The 20109-nt window shown below is 40.0% G+C and overlaps 1 pseudogene; it reads right to left on the reverse strand.

Annotated features, from left to right (window-relative positions):
• Nucleotides 1–18363: 18363 nt before the first annotated feature.
• Nucleotides 18364–18463, reverse strand: LOC122095079 (annotated as a pseudogene).
• Between the last annotated feature and the right edge of the window lie 1646 nt (nt 18464–20109).

Below are 20109 nucleotides of genomic sequence, written 5' to 3' on the forward strand. Positions count from 1 at the left end.
GGATATGTCAAAGGTTTCAAAATCTGATGCACTTCACCAGCCCTAGATGATAGGAAACTTTGGGATTTTGCACAAGTGCTTAGATTTAGCAAGCCTCTGGAATCCTAAGGAGGCACCATTGCTAATTAGGAATCTTTTCATTAGGTTCAGCTCCCTTATTGTCTGCCAGAAGGACCCATGAATTAATTGGAGCAGGTTATTTCAATACTGGAACATAATCTAACAAAGACAGGATAAGTGCAGGGAACTTGGCCTGCCACAGGAGGTGGCACAAATGAAAGAAAGCTTCCTGGGGAGAGAGATAGCTTAGAGTACAAAGAAGCCTTTTTCTCTTGGCCTTCAAATTTTGCCTACACTCATCCTCACTAATTGGCTCAGATGGAGTTGTTTCTTACACAGCTGTACAGGAGGGGGGCCTTTTTGTCTGTCTGTCCAGACCATGAGGCAGACTTCCTCCAGCAGCCTGGAGTGCACAGAAACCCTCAGGCTACACTGGGAACAGTGAGGGGAGCCCCAGAACATGCACTGTTTTGAAAGCACTCTCTGTGCTATGAAATCATTCTATTCAAAGCAAATTTCCTAGCTGAGTGCCTTTCAACATAGCTACTCTGGATCTTTACCAATAGAAATACATGCATACATACATGGGGAGACATGGATTTACTACTTTTTCTTTTTTGGCAGGTCCGGGCTTGTACTATGAGCCTAGTCACTCTCCCAGAGCTCCTTTTGTTCAAGGGTGGTGCTCTGCCCTTGAGTTTCAGTCCCACTCATGGGTGTTTATATTCCTGTGATCCCTTAGAAATAAGAGTGTCCTGAACTTTCCTGTCCCGAATGAATTCAAGCTGCCATTCTCTACCTCTCAGCCTCCTGAAGAGCTAGGATTACAAGCATGAGCCTCTGAGACCTGGCTTTCTTTTATTCTTCTTGTTCTTTGCTTTATCATGACAATCTGAAATCTTCACAGTGTCATACTAATGGTTTGCATTTCGAAGTGAACTACCCAGGCCTGGAGTTCAAATGCCAGGACTGATACCTACAAATGGAGGGAGATCTTCAGAAAATCATTCCTATTCATGGGAATGCTTAATGGACTGTCATAAAAGTAACAATTAAATTCACAGTTGTTCATGATTCTCCTAAAGAATGCCACACAAAAAGTATTGGATTATGTCTTTCATTCTAGCACCATGGTATGATTCTCCTAATTAAGGAATACTGACTACTTTTACATTAATGCTTTAATAAGTATTAAACCATGATACTTCATTAAATGGAGGCTTAATTTAATAACTAATAATTCACAATATATATTATTCAATATCCTCATATTGTCTCTCTCTCATATATATATATATAGAGAGAGAGAGCAAACTACACATCTATCTATCTATCTATCTATCTATCTATCTATCTATCTATCTATCTATCTATCTATCTATCTATCTATCTATCTATCTATCTATCTAAATCTAGGCCACTACTATGGCTTGATCACACGTCCTCAGAACTGGCTGGAAGCTCAATTTGCCAAAGGCTTTGTCTACAACTGACACTTTCATGAATTGGGCATTGTGGGTTGTGAGTTCATATCCCAGCATGGCCAAAAGTTTATAGGTGGAGTAATAAGCGAATTTTGACATATTTTTTTTTCCTTCTCTGTAAAAGTCCTGGGTCTCAGTATGATGTAAAATCCATGTGCAAATATATCCATGTGATAAGATATAATAAATGAAATAAATATTATTTATGTAATAATAATAAAATAAAGAATAAATAGATAAGGATAATAAATGTCATATGGGGTAAACCCATGTATGTAAAAAGATTTCATACATGAATATTATTTTTTCCAGTCTGTGGCTTGAATTTGGTCCTGGAAATTGGTCTGAATTTCTTGTTTTCAATGACGGTGAGCTTCCTGTCCCCCAAAGTGCCACAGAGATACCCAGACCCTGAGTTCAAATCCCAGGCCTGCAAAAAAATGGTGCAAATTCCAAACCAGTGCCTTATTTTTTTTGGCCAGGCCCGGGGCTTGAACTCAGCTAGTAGCAACTCTGCCTCAGTTTTGATCATCCTAGGCTGGGGTGCAACCTCTGGACCCACAGCCCATCTTGAGATCCCAGGACCCAAGTTTAAATCTCGGGACTGGCAAAAAAAAAAAAGTGAAGGGCTGGGAAGGTGGCTCAATAGTAGAGTGCTTGCCTTGCATGCAGAAGGCCTTGGGTTGGATTCCTCACCACCATATAAGCAGAAAAAAGCCGGAAGTGGTGTTATGGCTCAAGTGGTAGAACGATAGCCTTGAGCTGAAGATTTGAGGTACAGCACCCAGACCCAGACTTCTGGCCCCACAACAGACCAAAAACAAAAAAAAGGACGGGGGAAAAAAGGAGAAGTATAAAACTGGGAAGTTCCAGAAGGCGGTTTTACATTGTTTTTTTCCTTTGCATTGTGACCATCCTGGGTCTAAATGACAGGACCCGAAAAGTGTACATGACCTTGCACTGTTGAAGTTTGGTGGGCTATCAGGGAAGCCACAGCCTAAACCAGCAACCTAGGTCCGGGGTTCGGATCCCGGGACTGGTACCTACAAATGGCAGGAGATCCTAAGAAACACATTCCAATAGACATCCATATGAATGGAATGTTGTAAAAGTAACAATTACATTAGTATTTAGTGTATGATTATATTAAAATTATACACAATAATCATAGTACATTGACTAATTTTCAATAAATATTTCATTATGTATTTAACCATGATACTTAAATAAAGGAAGAAATAATTTATCGATAATTGATAGTAATATAGTATATATAATTTAATAATATGCAGACATCTCCCTCTTGTTTTATGTATATATATGTATATATAAAACAATCTACATATCTAAGTCTACACTTGTTACTCCTGGGGTTCAGTGGTAGAGTGCTCGCCTAGTATGTATGAAGCTCTGGGTTCGTTTCCACACTATCACATGCACAGAAAAGCCAGAAGTGATGCTGTCACTCCAGCACCTAAAAATCAAGTTAGAACGTTCTGACTGTAACTATAGAAGGCTAGGACTTCAAATACCTCATAACAGAGCAAGCCCAGGGTCTGAAGCTCATGGCTGCCATCTAACCTGACAGCCAAAGGTCAATCGCTGCAAACCAACTCTATTTAGCCAGACATTGCTGGCTCACCCCTAGCTGCTTGGGGGATGAGATCTGACACTGGTGAGTTGAAAACTCAGCCCTGGCAGGAAGTCTGTGAGACTCTGAGCTGTGGCTCAAAGTGGTAGAACTCTCGCCTTGAGGAAAAGGTCTTAGGACAGTACCCCCAACTTATGAGTGACATCCCCAAAGCTGACGACCCTCCCCCCCATTAACCACCCATCTATATTGTTAGATGTGAACTTGTGTGGTTTGTGACGTGTTTCTGAAAGAATGGTGATACTGATGAAAGCACCCGAATTCTAATGACAGCTTGTGGGATACAGCTATGTGATGAGCCCTTCCTGGGATGCTGGGTTCTGAGTCCTTCATGGGTTGCTGTATGCCGAGTCCTTCACAGGGTGCTATGCTATGAGCCCTTCACAGGGTGCATTCTTTCATCTGGTCCTTGTTAGAGCTCCACAAGTAAGATGATTGTGCTGATGAGAAAGTTGAAGCTCAGATATGTCCCCAAGGCAGGGCCAAATTTATGTATGTACTGAACTCTACTGACTTGTCTCCTGCAGACAATTGTTTTGGTTTAGTTTTCTCCATCATGAACATTCAACTTAGAGCCTAGGCACTGACTTTCCTCTTGGGCTCATGGCTGGTGCTCTACCTGTGAGCTAAGGACCCCTTTGCAGCAAAGTGTGTCTTTAGCTGAAGTCTGTCATCCTGCCTTCTCAGGAAGCTGAGGTTCTGGGTTCCAAACAACCCCAGACACAAAAGGTCCCACGAGAATATTATCTCCTATTCACCACTTAGAAACTTGAAGTGGAAGCTGGGCATTGGTGACTCATGCCTGTCATCCTAGCTACTCAGGATCCTGAGAGCTGAGAATCACAGTCCAAAGCCAGCCTGGGCAGGAGATTCCTTGAGATGCTTATCTCCAGTGAACCACCAGAAAGCCTGAAGGGGCACTGTATCTCAAGTGGTAGAGTGTTAGACTTGAGCACCCAGTCCCAGACTTCAACTCCTCCAACTACAAGGAGAGAAAGAAAGAAACCTGAAGTGGAGTGCTGGGAATGTGTCTTAGGGGTAGAGTGCTTTGCATGTATGAAACCCTGGGTTTGAATCCTCAGTACTACATCCCTAGGAAAAAAAAAACCTGAAGTGGTTCTGCGGCTCAAGTGGTAATGCACTATCCTTATACAGGAGAAACTCAGGTACAGAGCTGAGGTACTGAGTTCAAGCTCCAGGACTGGTGTTTGCACACACACGCACACACACACACACACACACACACACACACACACACACAAAGATACCGTAAGTGAAGCTGTGACACTAAATGGTAAAGAAAAGAGCTTCTGCTCTGAGCTATGGTCAGCACTCTGGCCCTGTGTTCAACCCCAAAATATAAACACCCAGAGCCCAACTAAGAGAGGGCAAAGGTTTCAAAACCTGATTAGTTTCACCAGCACTAGATGACAGGAAGCATTGTGATTTTGCCTAAGTGCTTAGATTTAGCAAGCATCCGGAAAACTAGGGAGGCACCTATGCCAATTAGGAATCTTTTCATTAGGTTCAGCTCACTTGTTTTCTGCCAGAAGGACCCTTGAATTAATTGTAGCAGTTTGTTTCAACACTGGAACATAGTCTAACAAAGACAGGATGAGTGCAGGGAACTTGGACTGCCCCGAGAGGCAGCACAAATGAAGGATTCCTGTCAAAACAAAGCACTAGGGAGAGAGATAGCTTGGGGTACAAATAGGCCTTTTCCTCCTGGCCTTCAGAGTCTGCCCTCATCCTCATTCATTGCTCATCCTCAGTAATTGCTCCGGATGAATTGTTTGTTACACAGCTGTTCAAGAGTGAGGCCTTTTGTCTGCCTGTTTCAACAATGAGTCAGACTTCCTCCAGCAGCCTGGGGTGCACAGAAGCCCTCAGGCTACACTGGGAATAGTGAGGGGAGCCCCAGAACATGTCTTGAAAGCACTCTCTGTGCTGTGAAATCATTCCATTCAAACCTTTCTTCACAGCAACTCTAGATGGTCACTGATAGAAATACATGCATACATACACAGACACATAGAGTTACTGGCTTTATTTTTGTGGCAGGTCCTGAGGCTTGAACTGTGACCCCAGGCACTGTCCCTGAGTTCTTTTTTCTCAAGGAAGCACCGTATTGTGTCTTAACCCATGATTACCCTAGGCTGGTTTGCAGCATTTACAGATGATCCAGTCATCCTAGGACCCCAATTAAACTCCCAGCACTGGCAAAAATACATCAAACCAACAAGTATGGATGAGGAAAAAACCAGCAAGTATTACACAACCGTTTTACCTTTGTTTCCTTTGCACTGTGACAACCATGGGTCTCAATGACTCAGCTTGAAAATTGTATGTGACCTTGCATGGCCAAAGGCTCAGAGATTGTTGGTAAAACCTAAGCCCCACCCAGGTACCTATGCCGTGAGTTCTATCCTCGGACTGCCACCTACACACAGCTGAAGATCCTAGGAAACTCATTCCTATCTATAGGAACATTAATAGAATATTTGACATGTACAAATTGAATTACTATTTATCTAGTCTTTCTAGTATAATATTGTACGCATAAATATATATCATAGATTAATTCAATTAATAACTTCTACCGTGATTAATTAATGGAGGCATAATTTTAGACCAAATAATTGGTAGTAATAGAATATATAATTGGTAGTAATAGGATATATAAAAATAAGATGCAGACATCACTTTATATAGAGTTATACACTAGATTCTACATAAATGTCTGTCTCTCTCTGTATACATTTATTTATAGATGCATATTCATATGTAAATACACACACACTGCAATCTACATATCTATCTTTTTATATATTGGCCACTCCTAGGGCTTCATCTCAGGTCCTGAAATTTGCCTGAAAACTTCATTTGCATCAGACCGGTGTGCTAACATTGACCCATTCATGAAGTTGACCTGCTAGGTTCTGAGTTCAAATCACAGAACTGCCAAAAACTTAATCCTAGTGGAAGAAGCCAATTGTCCCACTTGTTTTCCTTATGGGTGTCAAAATTCCTGGGTCTCAGGAATGATGTATAATACATAGGCAAATTTATGTCCTATGTAATAGGATGTAAAAAATGTTATATGTGTAATCATACTCACTAAAATACATAAGAAATACATAAAATAAAATGAATAGCTACACTAACTGCAATATAAGTAAACATGTGTATGCAAATATAAATCATGTATTTAAAATGTATATGAATATTATTTTTTTGAGAGCTAAGACTTGAATTCAGGCCCTGGGAACAGGCCTGACTTTCTTGTCTTCCAGCATGGTGAGCTTCCCCTTCCCCGACAATGCTGCAGATTTTCCCAGAGTCTGAATTCAAATCCCAGGCCTGGCAGAAAAAATGGCATGAATTCCAAGCCAAGGAGCCTCATAATTTTATAAATATTTTTAATGAATTTATTTATTTATTTTTATTTTGTCAAGCACAGAGCTTGAACTCAGGTTGGGGCAACTCTGCCTCAGCTTTGATCGCTCTAGGCTGGGGTGCAACCACTGGACCCACAGCTGAACCTGGGTTCCTGGGCCCCAAAGATTTACAGGAAAAAGATAAATAAAATGACACAGATAAAAATCTGGCAACTTGCAAATGGCTGTTTTACATTTGTTTTTTTTTGCAAGGTGACCATCTTAGGTCTGAATGACATTGATGAAAAGTTCTGTAACCTGACATTGCTGAAGGATGGTGGGCTACCAGGCAAGCCATAGGTCAACACGGCAACATAGGCCCTGTGGTCGAGGCCCGGTCCTGACCCCTACCAACGGTGGGAGATCCTAAGAGTCTCATTCCTATTCATAGGAATACTGATGGAAGATTATGAATGTCAAGATTAAATTAGTTGTTCCTGAGTGATACTACTATAAAAGTAGTGATTTTAGGAGGCTGATTGATTTTAATGAATATTTTGAAACATTAAAAGAATACTATTAATTACATGGATGCAATAGTTTTGTGACAGTGGTTGATTAAATTAATAATTCATTAAGAATGAACACAATAATACTAATTACATGGGGGCATAATAAATACCCAAGAATTGTTAAAAATGTAGTCTATATAACTGAAGAATATATAAACATCTCTGGTACTCTATAAAGATCTATATTTATTTGTGTACTACCATCCGCATGTCAAGCTGTCTTATTTTGTCAACCCCTGGGGCTGGATCTCAGGTGCTGGTAACTGCTTGTCAGCTCCATATGGCCCAGGTTGCTAGCACTCACAAAAATTGAATTGTGGAGTAAGAAGCACTGGTGACACATGTTTTCCTTTTCTGTGAGAATCTGGGTGTCAGATATGAAGTTTCATACATAGGCAAATCTATATCCCATGTAATAAATGTAACAAATATTCCATGTGTAATACCAGTCAATAAAATAAATGGTAAATAAATGAGTAAAACAACAAATAAAATGCATAACTTCACTAAGCACAATATGGGGTTAACATATGGGGCTCAGTCTCATCGGCTGGGAACTGCCTAGCAGCTGAATTGGCTAGAGGCTGCTGTGCTGACAGTCACTCATTCATGAGCTGAGCCTTCTAGGCCCTGAGTTTAGATCCCAGACCTGCCAAAAATGCAATCTTGGAGTAAGAAGTCAAGAGTGAAACATATTTTCCTTTTCTATGGAATTGCTCCGTGTCAGGTAGGATGTATAATTCGTATGCAAATCTATATACTATATAATAGGATGTCATAAAGGTAAAAATGTCATAGGTGGAAAAATGGTCACTACAATAAATGAAAAACAGATTGAATTAATAGCGAATCATTCTGGGATAATATTAGACAAAATAATTATAGGACGTGGATTAAGTTTAATTAATATATTATTAAGCATTAACAGAATGAAAAGTAAATGGAGACATAGTTAAATACCTAATAATTGGTAGTAACACATGATGCATAAATTAATTATAAATAGAGGTCTCATTCTATAAAATATGTAATTATATGTATGGATGTATGTACATATATGATAAACAATAACAGTAAATTGAGTAATAATTAATGTTTTATTAATTGTTCAACTGGGATATATAATTAAATGGAGACATCATTTAATACCTAACATTGGTAGTACTATTAACTATAATTCAATAATATGCATAAATCTCTCTCTATTTTTTTTGGGTCCAGTCGTGGGCCTGAAGTCTGGGCCTGGGCTCTGTTCCTCAGCTCTTCAGCTCAAGGCTAGCACTCTACCACTTGAGCCACAGCACCACTTCTGGCTTTTTTTTTCTGCTTATGTGGTGCTGAGGAATTGAACTCAGGTCCTCATGCTTGCAAGGGAAGCGCTCTATCACTGAGCCACCTTCCCAGCCCACATCTTTCTTTTTGTATATATAATATTTATATACAGCAATCTCTATTTATACCTCATGCACTCTTGGGACTCCGTGGTTGAGTGCTCGCCTAGTAAGCAGGAAGCCCTGGCTTCCATTCCTCAGTACCATATAATAAGAAAAACCAGAAGTTCTGCTTTCTTTCAATCAATTGTGTACTAGCCTGGAGCACAAACGCTTGGGGAGAGTGGCTAAGCCCTTACTAAAGGCCCAGGACTGCCACCAAAAAAGGTAGACTGTTCTAACTGCAACTATAGAAGGTCAAGACTTCAAATACTTCATCACAGAGCAAGCTAGGAGTCTGACAGCTGCCACCTAACCTAACTTATCCAGATGTAAATCACTGCAACCCAGCTCCAACGAACCAGATGCTGCTGGCTTACCTCAGTCATTCTAGCAGCTCACAGGCTTTAAAACCCAGCCCTAGCAGGAAGTCTGTGAGACTCTTCCAAGTGGTAGAGCTGTAGCCTTGAGCAAATGTTATTAGAACAGTATCCCTACATTTCAGTTCAAGCCCCATGGGTAACCTCCCCTGAAAAAAAAAACTCCACTAAACCATTAGATGTGAACTTGTGTGGTTTGTGAAATGTTCCTCAAAGAATGGTGATACTGAAGAAAACACGTTGATTCTAATGACAGCTTGTGGAATACAGCTATGTGCTGAGTCCTTCACAGGTTGCAGTGTGCTGAGTCCTGAATTGGGTTCTGGGTGCTGTGTCTTTCACATGATGCTGTGTATTGAGTCCTTCAAACAGTGTCATGTGCTATGTCCTTCACAGGGTGCATTCTTTCATCTGGTCCTTGTAAGAGCTCCACAACTGAGATACTTACACAGATAAGAATATTGAGGCTCAGATATATCTCCATGGAAGGAACAAAATTAAATATAACTGAAGACTAGTGAGTTGTCTCCTGCAGACCATTGTTTTGTTTGTTTGTTTTTTCAGTCATGAACCTTGATCTCAGGACCTAGATTTTGACCCTTACCTCTTGGGCTCAAGGCTAGCACTCCACCAGGTGGAGCCAAGGATCCCCTTGCAGCAGACTACCATGGCCTAGGGGTCGATAGATGAGGTTTGTCATCCTGCCTTCTCAGCAAGCTGAGATCTGAGGATCTGAGTTCTAAATTATCCCAGACACAAAAAGTCCCATGAGACTATTATCTCCAATTCACCACTAAGAAACATTAAGTGGAAGCTTGATGCTTGCAGCTCATGACTATCATCCTAGGTTCTCAGGAGGATGAGAACTAAGGATCATTGTTCAAAGCTAGCCTGGGCAGGAATGTCTTTGAGACACTTAGCTCCAATGGACCACCAGAAAACCTGAAGTGGTGCTGCGGCTCAAGTGATAGAGCACAAGACTTGAGCTGAAAAGCTCAGGGACAGCTCCCAGTCCCAGACTTCAACTCCTACAACCAACAACATCAAAAATAAAACCCCAAACCAGAAACAATCTAACAAACCTGAAGTACAGGGCTGGGAATGTGCCTTAGGGGTAGAGTGCTTTGCATATATGAAACCCTGGGCTTGATTACTCAGGACAACATCACTAGAAAAAGCATGAAGTGGTTCTGTGGCTCAAGTGAGAGAAGGCTATCCTTGTACAAGAGAAATTAGGTACAGTGCTGAGTTCAAGCTCCACGACTGTATGCACGCACACACATGGACATACACACACAGACACACAGACGCACACAGACACACACACACACATAGACCAGAAGTGAAGCTGTGACACAAAATGGTAAAGCACTGGACTTCTCCACTGAACTTATGGTCAGCACCAAGGCCCTGTTTTCAACCCCCAAACCTAGCCATCCAAGGCCCAATTAAGAGAGGTCAAAGGTTTCAGAACCTGATGATCTTCACCAGCCCTAGATGACAGGAAGCTTTGTGATATCTAACATGTGCTTGGATTTCTCAAGCTTCCAGAAAACCAAGGAGAGGTATCATAGGCCCATTATCGCTGGCAATGAAACATTTCATTAAGTTCAGTGCCCTAGTTGTCTGTAAGAAGGACTTCTGAATTATATTGAGCACTGTATCTGAGCACTGGAATATAGTCTCACAAAGGCAAGATAAGTGCAGGGAACTTGGCCTGCCATGGGAGGTGGCACAAATGAAGGCTTCTTGTCAAAACAGAGCACTGGGAAGAGAGATAGCTTGGAGTACAAAGAGGCCTTTTTCTCCTGGCCTTCAGAGCACACACACACGCATCCTCACTAATTGGCCCAGATGTGGAGTTGTTGTTACAAAGCTGTACAGGACTGAGGCCTTTTGTCTGCCTGTCCAGACAATGAGAGAGACTTCAGTCCAGCCCACATCTGGGCTTTTCTGTGATCTCTTTTTTTTTTATTTTAATTTTTATTTTTTTGTGACCATACTGTACAGAGGGGTTACAATTACATGGGCAATATAATGAGTACATTTCTTATCAAGCATTGCAGCCTCCTCCTTTGTTTACCCTTCACATCCCTTCCCAGCCTCCCTCCTCCCAATTCTCTCCCCCCCCCCCCATGCACCAAACTTGTAAAGTTCATTTTCGACATGACAACTTGTACTTCTCATTGTTGCAACGGGTCCACCTGTATCCTTAAACAACTTAGAAATAACAGTGTCATGGACTTTCCAATACTGGCTGGATTCAAACTAAGATTCTCTACATCTCAGCCTCCTCAGAGCTGAGATTACAGTCAGCAGCCACTGTCACTTCCCTTTCTTTCCTTCTTCATTTTTTACTCTGGACAAGCTGACTTCTTAACAGGGTCATTCCATTGGTTTGAATTTATAAGTAAACTACCCAATGTTCTTTATAGCTGCTTTCTCTGAGAATGATTTTCTCTCCTCATCTTCTCCTCTTGTCACAGGTTTGCAGCCAAAAGTGAGAAATGAGTGTTCCAGGATTTGGGAGCCAATGTCCACTGGACATGCCAGTCACTTAGCATTGAGCTGCAGTAAATTTACTGTCTCAGGATGAGTGGATCGAAAGCTGGAATGATCCTCATGCAGTCTGCAGTGCTCCTTTTGCCTGTAAAATGAACTAATAATTATGAGTGTTTCCAACCTTAAGTATCTAGAACACACTAGAAGCATATTCTAGTTTCTGTTTTTCTCTAGTACCTCTCGAGATTTAGACTAAAGGTTTGTGTGGAGCGGTTCCTTGGTGAATCCCTGAGGAAAGTTGCTTGAATCCTCCTCAGGAGATAGCTGTCCAAAGTCAGCCTGAGCAGGAGGTCTGTGAGCCTCTTTTCTCCAATAAACCACCAGAAAACCAGAAGTGAAGCAGTGGCCCAGAGGGTAGAGCTCCAGCTTTGAGAGAGAAAGCCAAGCAGGAGATACTGGCCAGAGCAGGCAGTAAGGCCTGGGAGGCAATTATGTCCAATTTTTATCGACCAGATGGCTGGAAGTGGAGCTGTGGTGGTGGTAGAGCTTCAGCCTTGAGTAACACAACTCAGAATTGCATAGGGTCCTGAGTTTAAGCCCTGGGATGACCACAAAAAAAATTCAAAGAGAGAAGGCCAAGTTATGTATCAGTGCCTTACCTACTTATGTGTGTATTACCTCCTTGATTACACACATATGCAATGCTTCTGCTTTTATTTACTGATTTATTTTTCAGAGATGCCTGTTTCACATACTGCATCATAATCTTCATTTCAGGCCCATCACTTTTCTCTTCCAGGGTTCCAGGCCTGTGTCCTTATATGATACACACTTAGGCTCTCAGCAGGGTTTATTTACATTTTATTATTATGAGGCCAACACAGGAACAATCACAAATCCAGCAGGGAAAGACAAGATCAGGTTTCTTAGAAGTAACCGGTATTCAGAAAAATTAACTTGGGGACAAAAAAATGGCAGCCTACTTATGTAAAAATTACCATTAAGAAAAAGATGAGGGGGTTGGGAATGTGGATTAGAGAGAGAGTGATTGCCTAGCATGCAAGAAGCCCTGGGTTCAATTCCTCAGTAGCACATACACAGAAAAAGCCAGAATTGGTGCCGTGGCTCAAGTAGTAGACTGCTAGAGACAGTGCCCAGGCCTTGAGTTCAACCAAGAACTGGCAAAGAGATAGATAGGTAGGTAGGTAGGTAGTTGGGTGGATAGATAGATGGATAGATAGATAGATAGATAGATAGATAGATAGATAGATAGATAGATAGATAGATAGATAGATAGATAGATAGATAGATACAAAAATGATAGATGAATCTGGTCGTGGATGTCAGGAGGGAAGAAGGGAACAATTAGCAGTCATGAGGCCTTCTGCAGTGTGCCAGGATACCAGCATCGCATTCATATAACCACAGAGCAGGAAGACTGTCTCTCTCCCACTTTTCAGGCAGCTGAGGGTCCCAGAGCCAAGAGGGAAGACCCAGGTTCTAACTTAAGTGCTTGGAGAGCGAAGAGAAATGGCCTTGCCTCTCCTTGGACTGGGGATTAGCATTAATGATGTGCAGAATGAAGGAAGGAGAATGGACTCACCGAGGTAGAAGAAGGGCCTTCAAATCTGGCAGATGAAGAGTGAAAAACCCACTCCTTAAAACCAGAGATCAGGGTTTTCAACTCTGTTCCTCCCCTTCCCCCCCCCCCCCACACTCACACACTAAACTGGCTCTCTATTGGTAACCTAAAGATAGCTTGAGGCTCCCTTCACCTGAGGGAGGAAGGTTAATCAGTCATTGTGTGAAGAGGCTGAGAAAAGCCTGACCCTGGTGTAACTCTAACAAATGTTTGAAGTTCTCCCCGCCCCACCCACCCCCTTTGCTGGTTGTGTCCGGAATGAATGGTTTTGCAGCTCACTTTCCTGTTGAGTGTGTACATTCTGCTTCCTAATCCTGCAGGCCTTGGTCTCTCACCTAGCCTGGCTTTTGCAACTATTTTCTGTCCTTCAAATGCAGTGCTACAATGGAGTTCTTCCTGCTAACAGGGCTAGGGCTTGGATCCTGAGAACATTTGAACCCAGGATGGGTCAATAATGTTTCTTTCCTGCTTCTATAGCTTGAGAACTCTAAGAACAATTAGAGTGCAAGTAACTTCTCATCACCAAGGGAAACCCAGGAAGCTCTTGAATATCTGACCTTTCAGAAGTGGAAGTCAGAGTGTCATAGACTTTCCTACTCTGGCTGGCTTCACCCTGTGATCTTGAGACCTAAGCTAGGGAGATGGGCGTTAGCTACTAATTCTCTGCTAGGTTCAGAACTGTAATGACATTGTAAGTACAAGTCACAAAGGGCTTGGGAAGCATATTAACCCTTTCAACATTGGACCTTTCAGAACCTTGTAGGACACAAAGTTATAATGCTAGAATCTCAGAGGCTGGGCATATGGATCTACTAAACTTGAACCTTGAGCTCTGACTCCAATTCTCGTATACATTAGCATTCATTTTCCAGAGAATATTCTCTTAATTAGCAAATAGGAAAAGTACTTTAATTAACCCTCACTTTTTTCCAGTTGTGTGTCTTGAACTCAAGCCTGGGCACTGTCCCTGAGCTCTTCAGTTCAAAGCAAACAGTACCACTTAAGCCACAGTGTCTTTTGGTGATTCATTGAAGATGAGTCTAACAGGCTTTCCTTGCTTAGCCTTTCTTTGAATTGTGGTCTTCAGCGCTCAGTCTCCTGAGAAGCTAGTTTTCCAGGTGTGAGCCACCAGCATCTGACCTATTATTTTTGAAAGTCCTGGGGCTTGATCTTAGGGCCTGGGCACTCTCTCTGAGCTTCTTTTTCTCAAGACTAGAGCTCTACCACTTGAGCCACTCCACAGCTTCTGGGTTTTTCTGAGTATGTAGCACCGAGGATTCAAACCATGGCATTCATGCATGCTGAGCGAGCTCCTTACCACTAAGTCACATTTCTTGCCCCACCCTTACAATTTTATCCCTCAACTTGCCTATCCTCAAGAAAAGGCCTCTGATCATAAATCATCTAAAGAAATCCCTATAGGAAGGTGTCCAAAGATAAAGAAGACAAAGCTCATCTGTGGGAGAGACTCTACAACATGTGAAGACTGTGACAAATGCTTCCATTTAATTATGTATCATGTTCCAACACTTAATAAAGTATAAATGAAAATGAGTCAATGTCCTAAATTATTGTGAATCATTTTATAATAGATGTAAAACATGTACTAAATATTATGTGTATAATAATACTAAATACAATAAACAATAAATAAAGGAATAAAATAAAAAATAAAATACAAAATCAATAATAAAAATAATAATATGTAATAAACATGCATATGTAAGTATATATCATATATTACACATGTATAGAAATATTTTTTTCCATTGCAGGTCGTTCATTTGGGCCCTCAGAACTCTAGCCTGAATTTGTTTTCCTCAAAGACAGTAAGATTCACCTTCACCCATGGTGCAAAAGAGTTACCTGGAAGGTGAGATCAAATCACAGCAATTACAGAAATACTGGCCCCAGTTCCAAGACAGTGGCTTAATTTTTTAAATGAAAGCAGTTTTGTTCATTCAGTTCTATACAGAACATTTAAAAAAAGCAGTGTAGAATTTTGTACAGCTTTTGACATCCTTACCTTATCCCCAAAGTGCTTCTCTGAGCACTACATTGTTTCTTTTTTGTACATTTTTATTGCAAAAATGTTGTACAGAGGGATCACAGTTACATGAGCAAGGTAATGAGTTCATTTCCTATTGAGCATTGTTGCCTCCTCTTTTGTTTTCTCCCTACCATCCCTTCCCTCCCATCTCTACAACTACTCCCCCTGCTGAGCTCAGTCACTTTTTTTTTATTTTTGGCTTGGCACAGGGTTTGAACTCAAGTAGTGGCAACTCTGCACCTTCCCTCACATTGCTACAGATTTACCAAGACCCTGAGTTCAAATCCCAGGCTAAGGAAGGAAACTGGCAGAAATTCCAAACCAGAGAGCTTTATTTCTTTTTAATTTAGTTAAATAATTAATTAATTTTTTTTTATTCTTTCTTTTGCCAACCACACGTCTTGAACTCAGTTCGTGGCAACTCTGACTCAGCTTCCATCACCCTAGGCTCTGGTGCAGTCTCTGGACCCATAGCCGATCCTGGGATCCTAGGCCCTGAGGGTTTGCAGGAAGAATAAAAAGTAGGATACCACAAAAAGTGGCAAGCTTCAGAGGGCTGGGGTACTATGTCTTTTTCTTTGCACAGTGGGTCTGAATGACAAGGCTGCAAAGTGGACATGACCTGCCATTGCTCATACATGCAAGGCAAGCACTCCACCACTGAGCCACTTTCTATTTTCTCATTCCTAGAAGAAGCTGCACATAAAAACAACACTGATCTTCATTTTCAGTCTGTACCTTTGAATACGGAGGAACATCTTTCCTCTGCTCTCCATCAATTACCTACTTTGCAGTTAGAATGACTTGGAATAATAAAAATGGAAAAAGAGAAAATAAATCATCATGAAAATAAACAGATGCAGAAAATTCACTGTATTTTTCTCACAAGTTCAACCATTATAAACTATTGGGGAAATACAGGGACACCTTATTCTCACTGGCACTGAAAGTCTCTAGTTAGGCAATTCTGATGAAGATAAGGAACAAAATGAAAAAGTGAGGAATCGTATCAATTGCAAGAAAAAAAAAATGGAGTAGGATCCAAGCAAATTTCTTCTTTGGGCTGCTGAAAATAATCGGCTTACTAGAGTGTGGTGACTACTTTCCATAAAGGCCACTCATGTGAATACTAGGGATGACAATGAATATACCCCTCTTCATCGGGAAGCCTACAGTGGACACTTAGATATTGTCCATGAGTTGGTGCCTCAAGCAGCAGATATTCATGCAATAATTGTTAATGGCTAGACACCCCTGCGCAGTGGTTACTCGTGAAATAATACCAGTGTGGCGTCTTTCTTACTTCATCATGATGCAGATACCAATGCCCAAACTAAATGCCTCTTGACTCCCTTGCATCTTGCTGCTGGGAATATAGATAGCAAAGATACACTGGATAGCCTTCTGTTGAACCATTATATCAAACCAGGTCTGAAGAACAACTTGGAAGAAACTGCCTTTGATATTACCAAAAGGATAAGTATGTATCACTACCTCTTTGAAGTTGTGGAAGGCTGTACAAATTGTTCTATTCAGTTGTAATGGTTTGGTTGTTTCTTTTCTCTTTTTTTTTCTTTTTTTTTTTTTTGTTGAGTTTTATTATTTTATTGTGAAAACACCATACAGAGGGGTTAAAATTACATGGGCAAGGTAATGAATACATTTCTTATCAAGCATTGTTGCCTCCTCCTTTATTTCCCCTTCCCATACCTTCTCATCTCCCCCCACTCCCCTCCCCCCTCATTACTCCTCCTCCCCGGCCAAAGTCGTAAAGTTCGTTTTTCTACATGACGTCTTGTACATCTCATTGTTGCAATGGGTCAACCTGTATCCCTATTTAAACAATTTGTTTTTTCCCTTCCCCTCCACAAATCATACCAACATCAAATACAATGAAAGCAGGGATTATACGGTGGGAGAGGGACATACAAAGCAACAAAGAAATCATCTTATAAATATGTTAGAAACAATCACAAGAAAGAAAAAAATACATTTGAATCCTTATCTTGGGGTTCATTTCACCTAACATCAACTTATCTGACCATTTCTGCTTGTCTCAGACATATACTAGTTACAAATAAGGGAAACTATGGGATCTATGTTTCTTGGGGCCTAGCTTACTTCAATATAATTTTTTCCAAGTCTTTCCATTTCCTAACAAATGGGGCACTGACATTCTTTCTGAGGGAGGAATAAAATTCCATTCCATAGAATTCTATTTTCTTAATCCATTCATCTACTTAGGGGCATCAAACAAGACCATACAAAAGCTACCAAAACAACTATGTTTATTGCAGCATTATTTAGCATAGCTAAGATATCAGTTACGTTTCTTAAACATCAAAATGCCAGTCCACTCTTTGTGTCCATACAAAATATTTTCAGAATTCAAATAACAGCAATATCTTACTGTAAAAATTCCGTGGAATTTTTCCAAGTGAATTGCCTGACTTTGATGTCAAATGTATTTGAGTTGTTTGTGTACATCTACAATGATTTCTGCAGTTTGTGATTTTTTAATCAGAAATAATTTGATCTTATCTGTTGAAATGAGTAGTACAGAAACTAAAGATATTTCTGCTTCTTGTCTGAAAAAAGTATATTTTAAAATATTCTATATTCTGTGTTTGCATAATATCCATAATCTATTTCATTCTTTCCTAGATATACTTTACATTCAACATTGTTTTATAATATATATATTCATTAATAAATGTGTCCTTTCAGATTGTATTTCATATAGAAAATTTAAGATTATTTTTTTTCTAGGTTCTTTTTTTTTTTTTTTTTGGTCCAGTCGTGGGCCTGAACTCTGGGCCTGGACGCTGTCCCTCAGCTCTTCAGATCAAGGCTAGCGCTCTACAACTTGAGCCACAGCACCACTTCCGTTTTTTTTTTTCTTTTTGCTTATGTGGTGCTGAGGAATCGAACCTAGGGCCTCAAGCATGCAAGGCAAGCGGTCTACCACTGAGCCACCTTCCCAGCCCCTTTTTCTAGGTTCTTATAGTAGTATATTTTTTTTGGATAAAATGACAATGTTAACTAATTTCAAAAGTTTTGTAAAGGTTATTCCATGTAAAGGCCTTTCTAAGGTGAAGATTTAATACACTGATGTCAAACTAATGTTTAATTCTAACACTTGCATATATTGTTACACTTGTAATTTTGTAATCAACTTTTAAATAACTGTTTTTCATTTCTGCAACTGAAGAATGAAAAATATGGAATACTTCACGAATTTTTATATTATCCTTGTGCAAGTGTCATGTTAATCTCTGTATTGTTGTAATTTGGGTATACGTGCTGCTGAAGCATGTAGTATCCTCTAAATTTAAGTAGTTAATGATGCAATCTTTATATAGGCTTATATCCTTGGGTGCCTATTTGTAGCAAGGAAACGTTATTGTTCCTAACAATACTATTGATCTTATTTCCCTAAAATAATGTGTATAGTGGGAAAAAAATTATATTGTTCGGTCGATTGCTCACATTTGCATTTTTTGTCAATGACAATTTTAAGTCTTTTTCATTTTAGATTTGATCATACTTTGAAGCACTTATAGCTAGGTCCTAAGGTGATGACTTTTTCAAGTACTTATTTACGTGAATGAGTTAGCTTTGTGGAGCTAATAGATTCAAAGTAAGCCTTGCTTAAGAGCTACTTCTAAACTTCTGCAGCTGAAATTTTCCCAAATGAGGTCTTACTGGCACAAATGTCTACCCTTTATCCTTCTTCCACGTAGGAACATACCAACCAGAATATCCTACCCTGACAGCATAGTTTGTCTTACTAGAACAAAACTAATCTTAGTTACAAGGGATCATAGAGAGATGAACAGTTCAGACAGAACTGTTCAGACTAGAAGGTATTTTATCAAAATTTAAGTGTTTATTATACCTACCATTTCAAAAGTAGCTAACGCCAAGGTGAAAAAATTCTTCATATGCGTGATTTCCTGATGTCTGGCCTGTGTACCTTCCAACCAGGCAGGAACTTACACTACTTCCTTTCTATCACCAAATATTTCCATAGCTCCAGGAGAAGTCCATGTTTCTCCTCATTATTAGGCCTTAAATTGGTAATGTTTTAATCACAGTGTTTCCTCTTGCCTCCAGGCTTTAAATCTACAAATGGTAAAGCTTTAGGTCTAACTCTACCTAACACTGAGGTACAGATAATGCAATAATACTTTAAAACAGAGTTGTCTTTGATACCCTAACCACAACAGAACAATGCAAAACATGTGCCCTTTTTATTATATTACATATAGTTATATATTTTATATTTATATGTGCTGATTTCATATTTCACACAGTGAAACTTAGTAGAATTAATTGATAATTTGACAAATAAATTGATAATTATTTATTCCAATAAAGAGAATTGGAATATAAATAATTAGGTTTAGAATACATACTAGAATGTAAAAAGTATCAATGTAATGTCTTCACTATAAACCTGTGATACCTTCTAAGTGTTCTTGTTCTTCTGAATTCACATGGAAAAAAATGTTGTTTTCCTCTAATCTATAAGGGATTTTACTCTGCTGCTCTGTTTATTGTTTTAACTCACTGGTTCCAAAATGTTTTTCTCCATATTTCTGAAGCATTCCTATTGATTATACCCAAATTTTTCTGATATGATGTATAAAAGATATTATTCTTCTGCAAGATGTATGGGTCCTAGGATCTTATGTCCCAGTTACCTGCATCATCAGATAACAGGGTCAAGACTTCTCAACTAGGCCCAGGCAACATGCCAACAGAAAGTAATTGAAGAGTCATGTCAATTTCTCATTTCCTATAATATTTCAGGGCCCCAATTCCTTGAGAAACAGGAATTAGCAGTAAGCAATAGTGAAATTCAAGTCAACTTAAAATGAAGGATGAGATCACAAAATCTAAGAGAAAGTACTGCAATTCAAACTTTCAATTTACAGATGACCAGCCCATATGAGATA

Source organism: Dipodomys spectabilis, unplaced genomic scaffold (assembly GCF_019054845.1).
Source record: "Dipodomys spectabilis isolate Male_0828 unplaced genomic scaffold, ASM1905484v1 ptg000333l, whole genome shotgun sequence".
NCBI classification, from domain to species: Eukaryota; Metazoa; Chordata; class Mammalia; order Rodentia; family Heteromyidae; genus Dipodomys; species Dipodomys spectabilis.